Genomic DNA, 6,000 nt, shown 5'->3' with positions numbered 1-6,000 from the left:
ATTTGAAGAAGGATATGGAAACACTGTAAAGAGTTCAAAGGAAGGCCACAAAAGAGATATAAAGGTTGGAAATCAAGCCTCACATTACAAAGCTTGAAGAGTTCAACCTATTCAGCTTATCACAGAGAAGGTTGAGAGGTGACTTGATCAATGTGTCTAGGCACTTACACATAAAACATATCTGATAGTGGGGGCGCTTCATTCTTGTTGACAAAGGCTTAACAAATTTAAGGGCTACAAGCTGAAGTTAGACAAATTCAGCCTTGAAATAAGGTACAATTTCCTAGCTCTGAGGATAATTAAACATTGGAATAGATCACCCAAAGAGGTGGTGGACTCACCATTGCTTGGAGTTCTTAAGACAAGAGTAGACAGTTTTAAAAGATATGATTTAATCCAGTTCTGCAAAGCCATTGCCTAGCCAGTTATTCCCCATTTGGTATTTGGGTTTTTTTTTCTTAGTGCAGTACTTTGAACTTGTCTTTATTAAATCTCATTGATTTCAGACCAATTCTCCAATGTATCAAGGTCATTTTGAATTCTAATCCTGCAAAATATTTACAATTCCTCGTACCTTTGTCATTTGCAAATTTTATAAGTGTACTCTCAACTTCATGATCCAAGTTGTTAATGCAAATATTGAATAGTAACAGACAGCCCCCACTGTACCCCACAACTACTCTTTGGGTACACTTTTCCAACTAGTTGTGCACCCATGTTATAATAATTTCATGTAGACCACATACAACACACATTGAATATGAATCAACAACATGATGCAGTTGCATAAAAGGCTAATATCATTCTGGGATGTCAGAATAGGAGTGCCATTTGTAAGTCCCAGGAGGTAATTGTTCCACTCTACTTGGCACTAGTGAAGCGTCAGCTGGAGTATCATATTCAGTTTTTGGCACCACACCTTCAGAAAGATGTGAACAATCTGGAGAGAGTCCAGAGGAAAGTAACAAAAAGGATAAGAGGCTTGGAAAACAGGAAAGACTGAAAGAATAGGGCATGTTTCTTCTAAAGAAGAAGAGGCTGGAGATGGACACCTGCTAAGAATCTTCAGATACATTAAGGGCAGTTATGAAGATGCTGGTTATCAACTGTTCTCCATGTCCACTGAAGGTAAGATGAGGTAATGAGCTGGATGTCCAGTAAAAGAGAGTTAGGTTGGATATTAGGAAACACTTTCTAAGGATAAGGCTAGGTAAGCACAGGAAAAGGTTATCTCAGGAGGTGGTGGAATCGCTCTCACTGGAGGTTTTTAAGAACAAGTTAGAAGACAGCTGTCAGAGATGGTCTAAGTTTACTTGGTGTTGCCTCAGTCAAGGGGGCTGGACTTGATAACCTCTCCACGTCCCTTTCAATCTTTTTTATTATTATTATTATTATTATTATTCTATGAAACCCAGTGTGGGTGGGTTCCCTTGAACGCTTTTGGACCAGAAAGGAAAGTATTATTTTGCAGATCCCTGATGAAACTGGCTTGGGGAAAAGGCAAGAGAGGGAGGTGTGGAATTGCGGGATGTGTTTCACAGGGACGGATTAGAGGCTGCAGACAGGAAAGGGAGAAGAAGACAGCGGCGGCAAAGCCACCCAACGCCGAGCTGGTGCATCCTGGCTGGGGAAGCCGGTGGCCTCCATGAACGTGTCAAGGCTGTTAAGCAAATGAAGGGGGGAGCAGCTGCGGTCCTGCCCAATGAGGAAGTGTGTGAGTTGAAACCAGGCTGGGAGGAAGTAGCCGAGGCTGCCGCAGAAAATGAGGAAGCGAAGGTTTCGCTGAACGCAGGTCCGGGAGGCAGCGTGCTGGAGCCGAGCCGGGACCCCCTCAGCAGGGCACAGCGGCTGCTGCCTCCGCCCCTCCGCTTCCCTGTGTGCTGCTCCTGGGCTGGGGGTGTCCCCCGGGGGACCCGCCCCGCTGAGGTGTGGACGCTCCGGCAGCCTCGCCGCGGGGGCTCAGCCGCAGCTTGCCCGCGGCCACCAGCCGGGGAAGGGCGCCGCACCCAGGGACGTTTCCCTCCCCCCGGCCAGGATCCCTGCGGATTGACAGCCCGCGGCGCTCCCCATTCGCCGTACCTAGGTAAGAGCCGCTGCCTGCTCCGGCAGGTGAGGGAACCCTGGGCGGGACGCGCTGGCAGGGGCACGCTCGGGAGTCCGGTTGGCTCTGAAAGCAAGACACGGGTTGTCCCTTTTGTAGCCCTGCAGCTAGTCCGTCACTCGCTGATCTGAGAGCGGAGAAGCTTCGCGGCTAGACTGGGCTGCAGTTGTCAGTAACACGTTAGGAAAGGGACACGCACAGGATGAACAAACCCATAGCATGGATCGATTTCTTCCGCCTTCGTTTTCCAGGTGCTTTATAACTAACTGCTCATCGCATCTCCTTACACCCTTTAAATACAGCTTGGACGGATATTTTGCCCCGTTCCAAGCACGTTTGGGTTGCATCAAGTAACAACATGTAGTAGAGAGGGGCCCCAAGTTGCAAAATTCACATTCTTACCCCCTCCCCCGTCAAGTTCTGAGGTGTTCAAATCTGCAGTTTTGTTTGGGCCCATCCCTAAAATAACATTTACATTTCCTTCACACCTAAAAGCCAAGTTTGCCCAACTAGGTTTCTTTGTTACATCCTATGCTTACTTTTTATGTATAATTTGAAAAACAGTGGAGTAAATGATATAGGGAAAAATACACACCATACCACGGCAAATCAAAAATACAAATTAGTCAGTCAAAATTATTACTGACACTTTAAAAAAATACTTTAACACCAAAAAGCAATATAAGGGGGCATATTCCACTAAACTGCTTACTATGAAAACAAATAAAATGTCCCAGTTTGAAAGCAAACAAAAAACTCTGTAAATGACAACTGTCTTTAAAATCGACACAAACCAGTATTTAAGTAAATGAGCATAGTTAGATATATGAATGTGAAACTGATTTGTTCAGTGAGCATAAACAATGCTCACGGTTTGCATGGGATGAAGTTACAGGGATGCTAAATACAATATATTAATTCAGGGTTTTAAAGCCTAACAATTTTTTTTTTGTCAAATGTCTTTGATGATTTTTTTCTAAGAAAAAAAAATTGCAGAATATTATTAGACACACTGAAATGAGTTGGATGCAGTCACCACTATTTTTTTCAGTTTTACAAAGGTGAAACTCCATTGACTTTAATAGAGTCACAGGTACATAAAACTGGCGGAGTATAGCAAGTGGTATGTCAGGCCAATTTTGGGGCTAATCCAGCATTTCCTTTCTTAGGCACAAATACTACTGACTTCAGTGGAGCAGGATCAAGCTCAAAATCACACTCCCTAATTTGGTTTAATTATAAGGTAATTTTGGAAAGAATCTCCCTCTTATGGCAATTTTTTCCCCATAATTCAACAAGCCATTTACATTTTCACTCATAATTGTTGTTAATATCCTTTATTTTGGGCTTTGTCTTGCAAGCCCTCCATGTACAAAGTATTTAAATTTCCTGGACCTTTGGACCCAAATGTGCAGTGTGATCCACATGCATTGACCCTGCACAGATCTGATAAGATCAGGGCCATAAACTGTTACAGCGTGAGAGCACTTGGAGTGGGTACTTTTACAGGAACTATGACGCTTTCCTTTCTCAGCCATTCGTTAAGCTTAAGACTGATAAATGCAGAAATAAGGAAGCTTGAGACATGAGTGTTTTTATTTTCTGACAGTTTTTTTTGTGGAGAGGAAGGTTAGGAGGAAGGCCTCATCTTGAATAGATAAAACAACTTGGAATAAATGTTTTAAAACCATTTTAGGAAGATCAGAATGACTAAACTAATGATTAATATTTGCTCTTATTTTCATGTTCAGTTGAAGGAATCATTAAAATCCATAATTGTATTTTATAAAGCTTTCAGGTTTTGTTTCTACTAAAAATATTAAAGCCCAGTAAAATCAAAAATGTAAATTTTACTCGGTTACATTTCTATTTTCAAGTCATCATGATTGTACTAATGTAACTGAGAGCAGAATTTGATCTGAAGTTGGGGGGAGTTATTTTTGGAAGCAGTTAATAGGCATCTTTTTAAAAGTACTAGGAGCCAAAAAAAAAAAAATTAAGAGTAGTACTAACATTATAATGTTTTTAACTTTAGTGACTACACTATAATGGCACTGATGCATTTGATTCTTTTTTTTTCTTTGTGTGAGTCTGATGTTGTTTGAGAATGTTATTTGTTAATTTTGATTTTTGTAAGTGTGCCTAATTAGTTGATCTACAGACTGATTCAAAACCTAATAAAGTTAATAGAAAGACTCCCACTGATGTCACCGGGCTTTGGATCAGGCCCTAGAGGCAGAGGAACACAGGGAGTGACTAAGTCAAATACTTCCTCCATTTACACTTGTTTAAATTCAGAGTAACCCCAGTGAAGTAAAGAAAATGAATCAAGCTACTATCGTAACCGAGAGAGCAAAATTTGGTCCTTAGAAAATATGTGAATGTGAATGTTAATGGAATATTATAGATCCATTTCCCTCATTTGACTGAAGTAACTCCACTAATAGCAATGGAATATTCCATATTTACACACTGATGTAACTGAGCCCTGCATAATTAATTAGCCAAGGATTTCAATGAAGCTACTCAAGTACTTTGTGAATTGGGGCCAAAGTGCTTAAAACCTCTCAGGATCAGGCCCTAGAAACTTATCTCATCAAGTCTAGCTCAAATGATCATTTATTCAGTTTTGGCCTGATCCTGTAATATCTTATCAGTGTGAGTTGTTGATCCCACATAAGTCAATGGATCCAGTTGTGTGAGTAAAGATTTCTCTCACATGGACAAGGGTTTGCAGAGTCAGGTCCTTTAGTTGTAAACTGAAAAATATTGTTTATTATAAGAAAAGAAATTTCACATTACAAATCCTATTTTCATTTGAAATAACAAGAACATATTTTTAAATGTATCACCTTACAGTTATTGAAAATCCTCTCTTCTCTTTTGGTATACGAGTAGTTTCACTGATTACGCCCATAAGTAAAGACAAATCATGTGAGTAAGCTTTGCAGGATCAGACCCTGCACACTATCTGCATAGTGGAACACTTGAGGAATATACTGAGCAATTATTACTGGTTTTGTTAGTAGTATAATTTTGGAAATGCAAACAGATATTTTGTTGCAAAGGTATAATTAAAATTACAGAAATAAAATGCTGAAGTTAAGCTTCCAACAACGTTAACTTGCTCACATGGTATATGTTTTTATGATTTACACCTTACAACACAAAGAAGATATGCATTTAATGAGAAAAAAAGACAAAATATTATGTGTGCTTTATAGCTGAATTAATGTTGCACTTGGACCCCTCATTTTTGCATTCCCAGACTTTTTGTAATTTTAAGTGAGCAATTGCAACACTTCATTATCGTAATGTTTTAACCTTAGTGGAAACTAAAATTCGCCTCCTTGGGGGTGAATCCACTAAGAGTATACGAGGCATTGTTGTTGCAGGGAGGTGCAAGTTTTGCTTCTGTAGGGCAGAGAGATCAATCCAGATCTCACTATAAGATTATGGAGAAATATACATACATTTGATACAAAATATCTCCTACTACAGTGGAATTAAGTTACGTTATAAAGTTTTTAGCCTCTCTTTTGATTATTGTTCACATTCCAAAGTTAAAAATAGGTTATAACTTCCTGTCCATATAGTCAAATTGACTAGATGAGCGCTGCAAAAAAGCATAGAGAAGAAAAAGTGTTTTAACTTTATGGTTTGCATTTTTGTATAACTGCACATGATTTCATTTGGCTTGCACTTTTGCCACTGTATGTTTTTATCCTTTTGCAAAGCGGTGAGATTTGTAGCATTGCAATATGAAAATTCAGCCTGTTGTGAAGCAGCTCTTAGGTTGGTAATGCAGCTTACCCTGTCACGAACCCCCAGTGTGAGTGGTGATAGGTTGGGGAAGCAGGTGCAATAATGGCAGGAAGTGTAAGAATAAAAAGTGTACC

The 6,000-nt window shown here is 40.0% G+C and overlaps 1 protein-coding gene across 2 annotated transcripts in view; it reads left to right on the top strand.

Annotated features, from left to right (window-relative positions):
• Positions 1 to 1,543: 1,543 nt before the first annotated feature.
• The window catches only part of SYK (spleen associated tyrosine kinase), a 74,598-nt gene continuing 70,141 nt past the window's right edge, over positions 1,544 to 6,000 (top strand). For both annotated transcript variants that reach the window (XM_034773860.1, XM_034773858.1), the window contains exon 1: positions 1,544 to 2,083. The gene's annotated coding sequence lies outside the window, so the exon portion shown is untranslated. The remainder of the gene's footprint in view (positions 2,084 to 6,000) is intronic.

Source organism: Trachemys scripta, chromosome 6, assembly GCF_013100865.1.
Source record: "Trachemys scripta elegans isolate TJP31775 chromosome 6, CAS_Tse_1.0, whole genome shotgun sequence".
Classification (NCBI taxonomy): Eukaryota; Metazoa; Chordata; order Testudines; family Emydidae; genus Trachemys; species Trachemys scripta.
Note: the sequence above shows the minus strand (reverse complement) of the source record. Positions and strands in the feature narration are given on the sequence as shown.